The sequence below is a fragment of the Otolemur garnettii genome, unplaced genomic scaffold, assembly GCF_000181295.1.
Source record: "Otolemur garnettii isolate 467f Iridium unplaced genomic scaffold, OtoGar3 scaffold00035, whole genome shotgun sequence".
Classification (NCBI taxonomy): Eukaryota; Metazoa; Chordata; class Mammalia; order Primates; family Galagidae; genus Otolemur; species Otolemur garnettii.
In genome coordinates, this window is record NW_003852430.1 from 5,395,907 (window position 1) to 5,412,865 (window position 16,959).

Genomic DNA, 16,959 nt, shown 5'->3' on the forward strand with positions numbered 1-16,959 from the left:
TTGTTATCTTAAATTTGCCTTCCAGGGCCTTTCTATTTGCTTCTTGAATGTTCTTTCATATTTAATCTGTTACCTGGAAAGCTTTACTGGGAGTCAGTAGGTAGAAAGGCAGTTATTTTCTTGGGGTACTCTATCAGTCTGATACTGAGTCTTTAGTTCAATGCTAAGTGGTTCTTCACAGGTTTCCTGGGTTTTCCTAGCTGATGTTTATATACGAGACAGAGAAAAGGGGTGGCTCAGTGGCTCAAGTGGCTAAGGCACCAGCCACATACACCCAAGGTGGCGGGTTCGAATCCAGCCCAGGCCTGCCAAACAACAGTGACAGTTGCAACCAAAAAAATAGCTGGGCATTGTGGCGGGCGCCTGTGGTCCCAGCTATTCAGGAGACGGAGGCAGGAGACTTGCTTGAGCCCAGGCGTTGGAGGTTGCTATGAGCTGTGATGCTATGGCACTCTACCCAGGGAGACAGCTTGAGGCTCCTGTGTAAAAAAAAAAAAAAAGAAAAGGGGCTGGAAGTGATATTGTTAAAAATAGACTTACAATTAGTTCTGTTTTCAGCTCTCAACTTGTGCTCACAGCTACACATGATGCCCTGGGCCATGGGTGAATCCTTTTAACTTAATGTAGAGAATGTCTTATGAGTGGACATGTGTGGGAAGGGGGATGTACAGTTTCTGTGCAATTGTCTTTTTGTCACATGGCACCTTACCTTCTTCATTTGTTGCATATAGTGTTGTAGTTCTGAGTTCCTTGTGGGTCTTTTGGAGCAAACTGGGTTGCTTCATCTGAAGCAAGTTACTACTTCTCCATCTGCTTAGAATGCTGTGGTGTCACAGCTCACAGCAACTTCAAACTCTTGGGTTCAAGCGAGTCTCTTGTCTCAGTCCCCCAAGGAGTTGGGACACCCAGTACTGGCCACAATGCTGGGCTATTTATTTAGAGACGGGACTCGCACTTGCTCAGGCTGGCCTTGAACCTGTGAGCTCAGGTAATCCACCCACCTTGGCTTCCCTATCTACTTTTGTTTCCCAAAACTTTCTCAACTGTCTAATGGAGATAATACCAGGTAATATCTACTTTATAAAGTTATATGGATTAAATGAGTTTATGCACGTAATATGCACATGATAGCACAGCACCTAGTATGGAGTGATTATTCCATAAATGTTAGTTATTAGTGTTATACAATGTTAAAATATCTCAGACAGCCCTAGTTGTATTAATTCCCTGGTTGATGGTGCCAAAGAATATCTCTATTGCTGCCTTTGTAGACTCAGTAACTTCTTTTATATTCATTTCAGCAAAGAAAGGAGAGAAATGAATTCATGCTTTAATTCTACCATCACAGTGTTTTAATTATTAGTGATTTGTGACAAAGTATAACATTTGGTAATCATAAAAATAACATTGAAATTTAGATTGGAATTACACTTAAGTAATTTTCAAATATAGGGAGAAGTTATATCTTTATGAAAGTGACTCTTCCATTTTAGGAAGCAAGGTCAGCTTAACTTATAGGGCTTTTTTTTTTTTACAGTAAACATTTTCATTTTTAAAAATATAGTTCCTATACACTTATTCATTTAATTCTCATATTTTTTATATTTTATATGTGGCTACTACAAAGGGGATATCCTTTTATTCTTATAATTGGCCATTTCTTTATAGAAAGGTATTGATATTTATGTTTTCCTTTAAGTGTCCATTTTTTTATTCAATGAATTTTCTTGACAGTAAAAAAGTTTCGGCTCGGCGCCTATAGCTCAACCAGCTAAGGTGCCAGCCACGTACACCTAAGGTGGCGGGTTCAAATCCCCAGCCCGGACCTGCCAAAACAACAATGACGGCTGCAACCAAAAAATAGCTGGGCATTGTGGCGGGCGCCTGTGGTCCCAGCTACTTGGGAGGCGGAGGCAAGAGACTCGCTTGAGCCCAGGAGTTGGAGGTTGCTGTGAGTGTGATGCCACGGCACTCTACCTAGGGGGGACAGCTTGAGGCTCCTGTCTCAAAAAAAAAAAAAAGTTTCCTCTTTAAATAATGTTCATTTTACCTCCTCTTTCTAGTATTTTTTTCTGTATTCTTTTCCTTATCTTATGACTTAAAGAAAGAGTACTTTATCCCTCACTTGAATAGGAATGTCCTTAGTGTTATGATGTCTGACACCTGTTGTTGGTTGGACATGTGACGTACTTTAACAAGTGTCCACTGACTGGTGACTTGCTTTTGCTGCTTTGAGCAAGAATGCATCAGAAAGAGCACATACACATACAACTCACATATACACTCATGAAAGGAAAACCATTATTTGAGATTCTAATATCTGGGATCTTTATGGCTGACAATCAAGCTCTATTCTCAGAGGGAAAAAAACAGACATTTTGTATTTTGAAAGTGACAGGACCAGAGGCAGACAGAGGAAGAAAGGAAAAGAAAGAGGTTTTAAAATTTGAAGTCATGTGCTATACAAACCTAGGACCACTTGCAGAGTCATTTGCTTTTTACATAATTCCATTTTATGATTATACTAGCAGTGTGTGAAGACTACATCCTGTGATTTTTTTTTTTTTTTGTAGTTTTTGGCTGGGGCTGGGTTTGAACCCACCACCTTTGGCATATGGGGCCGGTGCCCTACTCCTTTGAGCCACAGGCGCCGCCCTGTCCTGGGATTTTTTAAAGTAATCTGGCATTATTTTATTCTGTCAGTATACATTAACTGAACACATTGAACAGCCATTGCTATATCATGGTAAGTTCCAAAGTTACTGAATAGATAGTACTGCCTGGTGCTGTACCAACTGGTCTTGACTGTTTTACTTCTTTGGGTTCTTTCATGTATGTTTTTCATAATTTTCACTTTCCAACTATTATCTTTTCCTGCAGCTTTGAGCATGATTACTTCTAGTAAGCTGCCTCTGTCTCTACTAATCTGCTTCTGATCATCTTGGACTCAAGAACACAATAAACCTGTTTATGTAATTAAATCTAAAGAGTAAATATGCTATAACATAGGGTCTGAGTATTATACCCAGGATTAATGCAGAATGATTTTCTTGTATCAATAAAATTATTTTGGCTCCGGGGGCTAATAAAAATTAATTATTCAAGTTAATTCCTTTTGAATGAGTAGTGCATGCATATAGTGAAATAGTTAAGAAATCCAATGGTTACACATTGAAAAATACTTTATTCCTTATTGGTACCCCAAATACTCCTTACGGGTAGCCACTTTCTTTATATGTTTCCAGATTGTCTATATATATACATCCATATATATGTATTTTCACAAGTGGTAGAACTTTATGTACCCTGTTCTCAACTTTGATTTTTTTAGGTAAGAATTTATCTTGGCTCGGTGCCTGTGGCTCAAGTGGCTAAGGCACCAGCCACATACACCTAAGGTGGTGGGTTTGAATCCAGCCTGGGCTGCCAAACAACAATGATGGCTGCAACCAAAAAAATGGCCGGATGTTGTGGCGGGCGCCTGTGGTCCCAGCTACTTGGGAGGCTGAGGCAGGAGACTCGCTTGAGCCCAGGAGTTGGAGGTTGCTGTGAGCTGTGGTGCCATGGCACTCTGCCCAGGGGGATAGCTTGAGGCTCTGTCTCAAAAAAAAAAAAAAAAGAATTGATCTTAAAGATCATGGCATATGTCTATTTAAAGCTACTTCATTTAAAGTTTTTTTATTGGCTGGGTGCAGTGGCTCACTCCTGTATTCCTAGCACCTTGGGAGGCTGAGGCAGGTATATTGTTCGAGCAGGTGTATTATTCAGGAGTTTGAGATCAGCCTGAACGAGAGCAAGACCCCATCTCTACTAAAAACAGAAAAATTAGCCGGGCATTATGGTGGGGCTGAGGCAAGAGGATCGCTTGAGCCCAAGAGTTTGAGGTTGTGAGCTGTGATACCATGGCACTCTACCCAGGGTGATAGAATGAGACTGTTTAAAAAAAAATTTTTTTTGCTTGCACTATTATACGTGTACATATACAAAAAAATATGAATTAGAAGTATACAGTAATGATGATTTTTCACAAAATGAATATTCCTTTGTAATGAGAACCTAGATCAAAGCATTGAACACTACTAGCATCTCAGAAAGATCTTGTATTCCCTTCCAGTCACTAATTGAATCAGTATTTCTTTTTTTTTTTCTTATTTTGCAGTTTTTGGCCAGGGCTGGGTTTGAACCCACCACCTCCAGTATATGGGGCCGGTGCCCTACTCCTTAAACCACAGGCACCGCCCTGAATCACTATTTCAAATGTGCCCAGTACCGTAATTTCTAACAGGCAATTTTGAACAATTACAACTGTTTGGGTTGTATGGCTGTGCCGTAGTTTATTTGAAAGTCCACTAATGGTGGACATCTAGGTGTTTTCACTGTGTTTATTGTTACAAACAATGCTGCCAGGAATATCCCTGTACATGTGCTATCTCAAACATTTGTAAGTACATCTGAAGGATAAATTCCTAGAACAGAGAATTGTACTAAAAATTTATTTATTTTTTGAGACAGAGTCTCACTATTTTGCCCTCAGTAGAGTAGTGTGGCATCTCAGCTCACAGCAACCTCAAATTCTTGGGCTTAAGCGATTCTCTTGCCTCAGCCTCCCAAGTAGCTGGGACTACAGGCGCCCACCACAATCCCCGGCTATTTTTGTTTGTTTGTTTTAGTTGTCATTATTGTTTAGCAGACCCAGGCCAGTTTCGAACCCGCCAGCACTGGTGTATGTGGCTGGCACCCTAACCACTGAGCCATAGGTGCTGAGCCCCTGTACTAAAATTTTGATAGCTATTGCCAAACTACATTTCCTTAAGGTTATTCAAATTTCAAATTCCACTAGCAATTCTTTTTCAGGTTTTTTTTTTTTTTGGCTAGGGCTGGGTTTGAACCTGCCACCTCCAGTATATGGGGCTGGTGCCCTAGTCCTTTGAGCCATAGGCACTGCCCTCCACTAGCAATTCTTTAAGATACTTCTTTCCTTATACCTTTGCTTGTACAGCATATTATTACATTTATAGTTTTCTTTTTTTGGCCGAGGCTGGGTTTGAACCCACCACCTCCGGCATATGGGGCTGGCACCCTACTCCTTTGAGCCACAGGCGCCACCCAAATTTATAGTTTTAGTTTGTATCTCTTTTATGCCTAAGCAGTTTCTTAGATTTTTAAGAGACACTTGTATTACTTTTCTTGCGAACCATCTGTTCATGTGTTTTGCTTTTTGACTTAAAGTCATAGGATGTTAAGAGTAAGAAGGGGCCCATTTCTTCATTTGACAAATATGGAAATTAATTCATGAAAAGTTAACTGTCAAGATATGTATTTCAGATATACTAGTAGCTACCAGAATCACTATTTCTAGATAAATGAGGTATGGCTATGTATGGCTATGTATGAATATAAAAAATGAGGTATAAAGTAAATTAAGAGATTCAGAAATAAGCTGATGTGCACTTGAAGATCTTAACCAGGAGTCCTCAAACTATGGCCCACGGGCCACATGTGGCCTGCCTAGGACATTTATCCAGCCTGCTGGGTGTTTTTGCCGCCACTGCCCGTCCTGCTTAGCCGCTGACTTGTACTCGGGCCCACAGTCTGGCCCTCCAACGGTCTGAGGAACAGTGAACTGGCCCCCTGTTTAAAAAGTTTGAGGACCCCTGACTCATAGACTACAATAATGGACCAATAGCCCAAGTATCCTCTTTAAGGCTTTAACGGAAAGGCCACAATAATAGACTATGGCCTGAGTAGACCCACAAGAAACATTGTATCTTAGAAAAAATTTTGCTTTGAACCTGACCAAGGCAGGCTCAATTTTAAGAATAAAATGTTGAATTCTTATCAAGTAAATGGCTCTGACTTCTCTAATCCTACCTATTCCATCAGTTCCTACGTTGCAGGATATACATTAAAACTACTCAACCCAAGTGGTAATACCTGTTCAAAAGCTCTTCCTAACTTGCCTCACTGACAGTTCCCCTAAGCTTTGTCCATAGTGGGGGTAGAGGAGTCTTTCCTGATGCAGTAAGCTAGATGTATGTGACTTAGGCATATTGCTGTTGATCTTCCGTTGGTGGGCTTCTATAATTTGGAGGTCTCACAGAGATTCTGCTGAGATGCCTGTTACAGAGAAGCCAGGATGCTTAGTTAGCATGGTAATCCTGTGCACATGTGAGACTGCTTAAAGCCATCTCGCCTGTAATGACCAGATTCACACTGAATCTGAACCATTTCATGGGATCATTTAACAGAAATTTAGTTTTTTACTCCTAGGATTAAGAATAAAATGTTGGGCTCGGCGCCGATAGCTCAACCGGCTAAGGCGCCAGCCATGTACACCTAAGGTGGCGGGTTCGAATCCCCAGCCCGGACCCGCCAGACAACAATGATGGCTGCAACCAAAAAATAGCCAGACGTTGTGGCGGGCGCCTGTGGTCCCAGCTACTTGGGAGGCGGAGGCAAGAGACTCGCTTGAGCCCAGGAGTTGGAGGTTGCTGTGAGCTGTAATGCCACGGCACTCTACCCAGGGGGACAGCTTGAGGCTCTGTCTAAAAAAAAAAAAAAAAAAAGAATAAAATGTTGAATCCTGATTGTATTATTTTGTCTTTTAGTTAAATTCTGCTTGTATCATTGTCTCCTGTTCCTTTTTACTTTTCATTCTGATGTCTTCTATATTGTTTTTCTCTAAGGGAGGTCTATGAGAAGACTGTAGGCATTGGTCTGATGAGCCCCTCACTTCAGTTGGCTCTGAAGAGTAAGGACATTTTTAGAATGACATCCTTCTAAAAAACTTGGCCTTGGATCAACCTTACAAAAACTCTCCTGAGTATTATTTTTATATTCTCTAGAACTGACTTCTATTTTCACTTGTTTGAATTGGGACTGTAGGCTATCAGGCCTATTGTTAACAACAGCCATCTGTTAGGATATGGAGATGAAAAGTACAAAAACAACACTTTATCTGTTTGACTTTTCATAGGTAAGCCTCCCCTCCACTGGGATGGACACTTGCTTCTTATATGTTTTATTATTACATTTATGCTCCTATCTTTCCCAATGGTATAGTTTCACCAAGGCTAATTGAGAACTGTAAGGGTAGTGGATTGTTGCTGAGAGAAACCTTTAATTATGGTTAAAATTGGCCATTTCAGGGGACTATTTGATATATTCAGAGATAAATTTGATAATAAATTTTGAATCAGCCTAGGGACTTAAAGTCTTGGCTTCCCTGATTTATACCTACTAGTGTGTGTATCAATATTCCCCTCAAGAATTAACGTCTGGTTAGAAAACATGGACATAGGAAAGACAAAAAAGTAAGGAGCTTCAACCAAATATAACCCGTGCCAGTAAATACTGGGTGGCAGACTAGACATCCACCTTCCCCAGCCTGTGATGGTGTTCTCATCTTCATGTCTCCTTCCTGGCCAGGCTACAAAACATAAGTCACATCATCATATAAATTGACACAGAAAAAGGATTAGCCAAAATTTACCACTTATTCATGACAAAAACTCTCCAAAACAATTGCAATAAAAACCATACTTAACATTATACTGAATGCTTTCCTTCTCAGATCAGGTGGAAGGCAAGGGTGTCTATTCTTATCACTCTTATTCAGCACAGTGGTGATGTTCCAGCCAGTGCATAGAAAAGGAAATTAAAGGCATATGGAAGGGAAGAAACAAAATTGGTTCCTATTTACAGGTGACATAATAGACTACCTAGAACATCCCAAAGAATCTACAGAAAAGCCACCTAAAACTAGTATATGAATTCACTAAGGTTTCAAGACACAGATCAGTTTATAAAACTGAACTCTATTGGGATAGACTCACAATAGCAAAAGTACTATTTATCATTGCTCCCAAAAGTAAAAAAAAAGGAAAGAAATGCTGAGATGCAAAGCTAACAAAACATATGCAGTGTTTATATGCTGATAAAAGTCACATAAGATGATAAATAAATGAAAAGGTATGTTGTGCTCATGGATTGGAATACTCAGGCTGCTCAGCATAGTAAAGATGTCAACTCTCACCCAGATGAAATACAGATTTAATGAACTACCAGTAAAACTCTCAGCAATATTTTTGTAGATTTAGACAATTTTATTCTAAAATTTCATGGAAACGCAAATGAATTAGAATAGCTAAAACATTTTTTAAAGGAGAGTAAAGTGGGAATAATCCATCTACTTGATTTCAATATGTTATAGCTACAGTAATCAAAACTGTGGTATTGTGGGCAGATAAACATAGACTAGTAAAACAATACAAAAGCCCCAAATGGAGCCATACAAGTATGTCCATCTAATAGTTGAGAAAGTTGCAAAAACCGTTCAATAGAGGAAAGATAGCCTTTTCAACAAATATTGCTAGAGGAAGTAAATATTCATAGGGGGCAAGAAAACCCTAACTTCAGCTGCACATCTTGTAAAATATCAACTCAAAATGGATGGCGAACTGAAATGTAAAATGTAAAACTATAAATCTGTTAGAGAAAACAGAGGAGAAAAATCTCTGGGATTGAAGGGTAGCAAAGTTCTTAGAGTTGGCACCAAAAGCATTATCAATAAAGGGAAAGTGGATAAATAGGGTTTCATCAAAATTAAGAATTTTTCTGATACAATGTTGAGAGCCTGAATGATAAGCTATCTCCCATGAGAAAATATTTACAAACCACATATGCAACAAGGGAGTAATACCTAGAATATATGAAGGGCTCTCAAACTCACCTGTAAGGGAACAGTCCAGTTAGGGAAGGGCAAAAGATATGAAGTGAATTTTCAACACACAGGATATATAAATAACAAGTGCATGAAAAGATGGTTAGTATCATTTACCATTAGGCAAATAAAATTAAACCTACAATAAGAAATCACTGCACGCTATACAGCCTCTGACTGTCCAATCTTGCTAGTAACATGTATTGAAAAGACTGTTCATTCCCATTGGATGGCTTTGGCACCCTTGTCAAAAATGAGTTGACCATTGATGTGTGGGTTTATATCTGGACTCAGGTCTGTTTCATTGATGTATACGTCTGTCCTTGTGCCTGTCCAACCTGTCTTGATTATGATTGCTTTGTAATAAATTTTAAAAATGGTGAATTCTGCTACTTTGATCTTTTACAAGATTGTCCTGGCTATTCTGGGTCCCTTTCAGTTCTATATGAATTTTAGAACCAGTTTGTCATTATTTATGAAGGAGTCATTCTGATAGAGATCTCATTGAATCTGAATAAGTTTGAAGACTATTAAATCCTCTGATCCATGAACCTGGGATGTTTTTCCAGTTATTTAGCTCTTTAATATCAAAAATGTTTTCTAGTTTTTCAAAGTTTAGTGTAGCACTTCTTAAATTTATCCCTACGTAGTTTTTTGATACTATAGTTTTCTTAATTTCATTTCTGGATTATTTGTTGTCTGGATTATTCAGAAAGACAATTGATTTTTGTATACTAATCTTGTATCCTGCAACTCACTGAGCTTGTTTTTAGGTTTTAAGTTTTTGTTTTTTTTTTTAAGTGCATTCCCTAGGGTTCTATATAAAAAATTGTCATCTGTGAGTAAAACGGCTGTAACCTTCAGTACATTGTTGAATAGAAGTACCAGAAGAGGACATCCTTGTCTTGTTTCTAATCCTAGCAGGAAAGCATCTAGTCTTTCACCAGTAAGTATGATGGTAGCTGTCACTTTTTATAGATGTCCTTTATCAGATTCAAGAAGTACCCTTCTATTCCTAGTTTTTGAGTATTTTATGAAAGGTTGTTGGAGTTTGGTAGAGGTTTTATTGGGATCTATTAAGATGATTATGCAACTTTAATGTTTTATTTTAATATTATACTGTATTGGATTAATTGATTTTTAGATGCCAAACCAACCTTGAATTCCTGGATGAAATCTCAGTTGGTCAAGGTTTATAATTCTTTTTTGTTGTTGTTGTTGTTATTTATTTATTTATTGTCTGGGATTCATTGAGGGTACAGAAAATTAGGTTACAGTGGTTGCTGTTGTTCTGCAGAATCACTCTTGTAATTGTGTCCTGGCCCCAAGAGGTGTGCCATATACTGTGACCCTCCCATGTCTCTCCCTTCCTCCCTCTCCCCATCCCTCATTCCTCTAACCCCACCTTGTATTAGATCATTTACTGCCTTCATATTAGAATTCAATAGATTGGATGTTTTTCTTCTCCATTCTTGTGATGCTTTACTAAGAAAAATGTGTTCTACCTCAATCCAGGTTAATACAAAAGATGTAAAGTTTCCATCTTTTTTAATGGCTGAATAGTATCCAATGGTATACCACAGCTTGTTAATTCATTCCTAGGTTGGTGGGCATTTAGGTTATTTCCACATTTTAGCAATTGTAAATTGAGCTGTGATAAACAATCTAGTGCAAATGTCCTTATGAAGGGTGTATAATTCTTTTTATAAACTGCTGGATTCAGTTTTGTAGTGTTTTGTTGATTATTTTAATAACTACATTCAGATGAGATTGGTTTTTTTTTTTTCTTGTCACATCCTTTTCTAGTATAATAGTGTTTTCATAAAATGAATTGAGACTTGTTCCTGCCCTTCTGTTTTTTGGAAGAGCTTGTGATGAATTGGTACTAATTTTTTGTGAGATGTTTGGTAGAATTCAACAGTGAAACTACCTGAAAGGACCAGCTTTGGTGTCATTGATTTTCTCTATTACTTTTCTCATATTAATTTCTGCTCTACTCTTTATAATTTCTTCCTTGTCCTTGCTTCAGGCTTAGTTTGCTCTTCTTTTTCCAGAGGTTTAGGATGGAAGCTTAGGTTATTGATTTCAGATTTTTTGTTTTTCTTTTTGAAAATTATTTTTAAAATTGACAAAATAAAATTACATATATTCATAGCATACAATATGATGCTTTAAAATAGGTATATGTTGTAGAATGGCTAAATAAAGTAGATTAACATATGTATTACTTCACATATTTTTGTCTTTCTTTGCTTTTGAGATAGTGTCTCAAGTTGTTGTTCTGGGTAGAGTGCTATGGCATCACAGCTCACAGCAACATCAAACTTTTGGGCTTAAGTGATTCTCTTGCCTCAACCTCCCAAGTAGCTGGGACTACAGGCATCCACCACAACACCTGGCTTTTTTTTTTGTTGTTGTTGCAGTTGTCATTGTTGTTTTAGCTGGCCTGGGCTGGATTTGAAACGGATGGCATCAGTCTATATGAGTGTGTGTGTGTGTGTGTGTGTATATATATATATATATATATTTTTTTTTTTTTTTTTTTTTTTTGTGACAGAGTCTCGCTATGTTGCCCTCGGTAGAGTGCTATGGCATCACAACTCACAGCAACCTCAAACTTTTGAACTTAAGCAATTCTCTTGGCTTACCCTCCCAAGTAGCTGGAAGTACAGGCACCTGCAGGATGCCTAGCTATTTTTTGTTATTGTTGTTGTTGTAGTTGTCATTGTTGTTTAACTACCCCAGGCTGAGTTTGAACCCACCAGCCTTGGTGTATGTGGCTGGTGCCATAACCACTTTGCTACAGGTGCCGAGCCACCTCAAAATATTTTTGATTCCTCTTCTGCTTTATTTTTTGACCCATTCATTATTTAGGTATGTTATTTAATTTCCACATATCTGTGAGTTTTCTAAATTCTTTCCTGCTATGGACTGCTAATTTCATTCCATATGGTCAAAGAACCTACTCTGTATTATTTCTGTTCTTTCAAATTTATTGTTTTATGGCATAGCATATGGTCTATCTGGAGAATGTTTCATATAAACTAGAGAAGAATGTATATTTTGTTGTAGGGTAGGGTATTCTATAGATGTGTGTAAGGCATAGTTTATTCTGTTGTTTGTGTCTTGTGTTTCCTACTTGATTGGCTATCTATATTGAAAGTGAAGTCTCCAACTATTCAGGCTTAGTTTATTATTATCTACTTACTTAATTTTGGTCAGTTTTTGTATTAATATCACATATTTTGATCCTCTTTTATTAAATGCACATATGTTTACAATTGGAATATTTCCTGATGAATTGATCCAAGCTTTTATCATTATAAAAAGACCCTTTTAATTTCCAACAACAGTTTTTGTTTTAAAGTTCATTTCATCTGATACTAGTATAGCTACTCCAACTATCTTGTGGTTACTATTGCATGACATATCTTTTTCCATCCTTTTACTTTTAATCTATTTGCATCTTTGAATCTACGTGAGTCTCCTCAAGACAGTCTATATTTGGATAATGTTTTTTTTCCTTAATCTAGTCTGATAATCTCTGCGTTTTAATTGGACCATTTGATCTATTCACATTTGATGTCATTATTGATAGATTACTTCTACTGTTTTACTTTTTGCTTTCCATATGTGTCATGTCTTTTGGTTCCTCAATTCCTTCTTTATTGTCAATATTTTCAAAGGCATCGTTTTAATTTAATAATTTTTCCACTGTTTTTTGAGTTTAAAAAAATTGTGCTGTAAGGTTTTTTATATACATTTTATCAGAATCAGCTTCAGCTTTTTAGGAGCTTAATTTCAGTGACACTTAGGCATATTACTCCCTATAATTTTATTCCCTCTTTCCCCTTTCTGTGGTTTTATTGCCTTTATTTCACTTTTCACTTTTGAAAGCTTTTTTCTGAATCTTGAGGGTTTTTTTCTTTGAACTCTTAATATATTATCACACTCCTTCTCATCTCTAATGTTTTTTTTTTTTTTGCTAAGAAGTCAGCTGTTAATCTTATTGGTGTTCTGTTGTACATGAGGAGTCTGTGTTCTGTTGCTGCTTTCATGATTTTCTCCTGTATTTAACTTTCAGCGTCTTTTATTCTCATATGTCTGTTTTGGCTCTCTTCATATTTATCCTTCTTGGAGTTCATTGAGCTTCTTATGTGTGTAGATTATTGCTTTTCAATAAATTTAGTAAGTTTTCACCCATTATTTCTTTGAATATTTTTCTACTCCTTTCTTTCCTCTCCTTCTAGTACTGTATTATGTATAGTTGGTGCAAACAATGGTGTCCCACATTTCTCTGGGCTCTCCATGTTTCTTCATTCTTCTGTTTGTTCTTTGGCTTGCATACTTTCTATTGGTCTATCTTCAAATTGTTTCCTCTTACAGTTCAAATCTACTTTTGAGCCTTTCTAGTGAGTATTTTTTAAATTCATTCATTGTACCTTTCAATTCCAAAATTTCCATTTGGTTATTTTCTATAATTTCTATCTCTTTATAGATATTCTATATTTGGTGCAACATTGTCTTTATACCTTCTCTTTTATTTAAACACATTTTCATTTAGGTTCATGAACTGTACAGGATGGGTAATTTGAAGTTTTTTCATTATATGTTAATTCTATTCCCAGAGGCAGTTTTGGTTGCCTGCTCTTTTCCTGATGAGTCATACCTTTCTGGGTTTTTTTTTTTTTTTCCGGTGCAATTTTTGGCCAGGGCTGGGTTCAAACTCACCACCTCCGGTATCTGGGGCTGGTGCCCTACTCCTTGAGCCACAGGTGCCACGCCGTACCTTTCTGTTTTTTTGCTTGCCTTGTATTTTATTGTTGTTGCAAACTGGACATTTTTGGTCACATATTGTAGCAAATTTGTATGCAGGTACTCCCATTCCTTGAGGACTTGTTGTTATTGCTCATTTATTTATTTAGTAACTGTTGCCATTTGCAACCATCGTAGTAAATCTAATGACTAAAACTATTAATAATATCTTCAGTGGGGGGCAGATAACTATCACATGCCTCTAGATGTGACAGTCTAAAATACTTCTATGTCACTTATAATATCTACTCTCTTAATGTATAACCTCTGCATTTATTTCATGAGGAAATGTCTGAGAAACCAAAATTGGGGAGTATTGTATAAAATAAGTGCCTTTGGTCTTCAAAAACATCAGTATCATAAGGCCAGGCTAAAAAACTAAAGAATATTCCAAATTAAAGAATAAAAACATAATGTGCAGTATGTGGATATAAATTTTGATATTTGACATACGATAAGTACTGCATAATAGAATTTATCAATGTTCTTCTTCTTTGTAGGGCGGCAGCTGGAGTGGTCATGGTGCTTGTCTCTTTCAGCTATCTGGTGCCATCCTCGTCGCTGAGGCGACACTTGCACCTGATGCTACCATGACTGAGCAGATGACCCTTCATGGCACTCTCAAGGGCCACAATGGGTGGGTAACCCAGATCGCTACTACCCTGCGATTCCTGGACGTGATATTGTCCGCCTCTCGAGATAAGACCATCATCATATGGAAGCTGACCAGAGATGAAACCAACTATGGCATCCTGCAGCGTGCTCTCTGGGGCCACTCCCACTTTGTTAGTGATGTGGTCATCTCCTCAGATGGCCAGTTTGCACTCTCAGGCTCCTGGGATGGAACCCTGTGCCTCTGGGACCTCACAATGGGCGCCACCACAAGACGATTTGTAGGCCATACAAAGGACATGCTGAGTGTGGCCTTCTCCTCTGACAACTGGCAGATTGAAAACCATTAAGTTGTGGAACACCTTGGATGAGTGCAACACACAGTGCAGGATGAGAGCCACTCAGAGTGGGTGTCTTTTGTCTGCTTCTCACCCAACAGCAGCAACCCTATCATCGTCTCTTGTGGCTGGGACAAGCTGGTTAAGGTGTGGAATCTGGCTAATTGCCAGCTAAAGACCAATCACTTTGGCCATACCAGCTATCTGAACACAGTGACTGTTTCGCCAGATGGGTCCCTCTGTGCTTCTGGAGGCAAGGATGGCCAGGCCATGCTCTGAGATCTCAATGAAGGCAAGCACCTTCATACACTAGATGGTAGGGACATCATCAATGCCCTGTGGTTCAGCCCCAACCGCTACTGGCTCTGTGCTGCCACTGGCTCCAGCATTAAGATTTGGGACTTAGAGGGCAAGATCATTGTAGATGAGCTGAAGAAAGAAGTAATCAATACCAGCAGCAAGGTAGAGCCACCTCAGTGCACCTCTCTGGCATGGGCTGCTGATGGTCAGACTCTGTTTGCTGGCTACATGGACAACTTGGTGCGAGTGTGGCAGGTGACCATTGGTACGCGCTAGAAATTATGGCACAATAAAAAACTGGTTTGTCTGAAAAAAAAAAGAATTTATCGATGTTAAATTCATAGGTTTTGATAACAGTGGTATGGTTAGATCAAAGAAAATCATGATTCCTAGTAAATACACAATGAAATATCAAGGGAGAAGAGGCATAATTGATGCAACCTATCTCCAGTGAGTCAGAAAAAAATATGTGTACATATGTTTTTGTATGTATAGGCAGAATATGATAAAACAAATGTTATTCTTGAAATTTTTCTACAAGTGTGAAATCATATAATATCTTGCTTCTGCTTAGAACTTTTCTATTCTCCTTCAGCTCATAGGAAGAAATATTAGTTATACCTGCCTTACATTCCTGCCCAATTGCTCTGTAGTAAATCAATTTTGACAACTATTCTAACATGTAGATTATTATTAAAGGGGTTGAGTAGGTATAACCTTCTAAAAGATTATTACAATTATACCTACCTACTGTGTTACCAGTTCCTTTAATGAAATAATCCGGTTCTAATACTTTTGGTTTTCCACAGTGTTTGCAAACCTCTTGTGATCTATCAAAAGTTGAAGCATTAGTAGTTTTGTTCAGTGACTGGACATGGGAGAAATAATTATGTTAATCTGATCCAAATATAGCTAACTGTGGTCCTCCAAATAGCTGGATGGAAGTTTTGCAAATTATGTGTGTTGACAACATGTAATAAATTACCAAAAACTACTGTCATCTATTTACTAATAAAGGCAAATGCATTTTGCCTGAAAGGAAGAATGTCCATCTTCTAAAGTAATTATGACAGCTTGCTCTAATGAGACAAGCAGCTTATATTTGTGAACAAACCAACTATAGAAGTGAGCCATCTCCTCTGGCCTTCTTTTCCTATGGGCTAATCCTTCATACTCTTTCAGAACCAAATGCTCTTTTTTTTGCTCTCCTAACTCCCAGGCAACAACTATGATACCATATTCCTATAAGCCATTTTCTTCCCTGAAGAATATTCTGTTTTGGAATAAATGCCTACAGATATATCTCTTATTTTATCAGGAAGTGTTAGACTGTTCCAGTTGCCACATCTTAAAACCAAACTATTTAATACAAACCAGATATGGTTCATTGTCCTAGAATTGCATTGGAAGTATTTGTGCTTTACTGAAGCATAATAAAATTTGTTGCTATATATACAGGACCTCTTCTGCCCATATTGAATATACCCTTTAAATAAATTAGAAGCTTGTGCTAGCTAGGTTGGAAATAGCAATCCTGATACTTTCCCTTGTTTTAAATTTATAAGTATCAGATAATTACTTTTTTTTTTTGAGACAGCGTCACCCTGGGTAGAGTGCTGTGGCATCTCACAGCAACATCAAACTTTTGGGTTAAAGGGATTTTCTTGCCTCAACCTCCCAAGTAGCTGGGAGTATAAGTGATCGCCACAATGACCAGCTATTTTTTTTTTTCCAGTTGTCATTGTTGTTTTAGCTGGCCTGGGCAGGGTTCAAACCCACCTGCCTTTGTGTATGTGGTCGATGCCCTACCCACAGAGCTACGGGCACCACCCAGATAATTATTCTTAACAGGTTTGAAACTTATTGATACATTTAACTTGTCTCTTGGTGGCATACCCTGAGGTCTTGGGAGTCAAACGTTGCCAAGCAGCTAATATTCAGACAGATGGTTCTGTAATTAAACATTCAATAAAAAAGTAAGACAGTCAATGGAGAACTGATGAAAACGAAAGTTGAAGCCCATACTTCTTTGATACATACTGACTTGAAGAAAAAATATCAGAAGATTCAGAATATTGCCAATGTAGTTCTAGAAATCTATTTTAATATCACTTAGGACAAGTCAAAGAGAATTAAATTAATGGAGTTATCAAACCCAATGATGGGCTGTCT

General features: G+C 38.0%; 1 pseudogene across 1 annotated transcript; it reads left to right on the forward strand.

Moving 5' to 3' along the window:
* The first annotated feature begins 14,028 nt into the window (after positions 1-14,028).
* LOC100963727 lies at positions 14,029-15,100 on the forward strand (annotated as a pseudogene). Its single transcript, XR_001161282.2, has one exon. The product of XR_001161282.2 is annotated as a receptor of activated protein C kinase 1 pseudogene (transcript).
* The last annotated feature ends 1,859 nt before the right edge of the window (positions 15,101-16,959 follow it).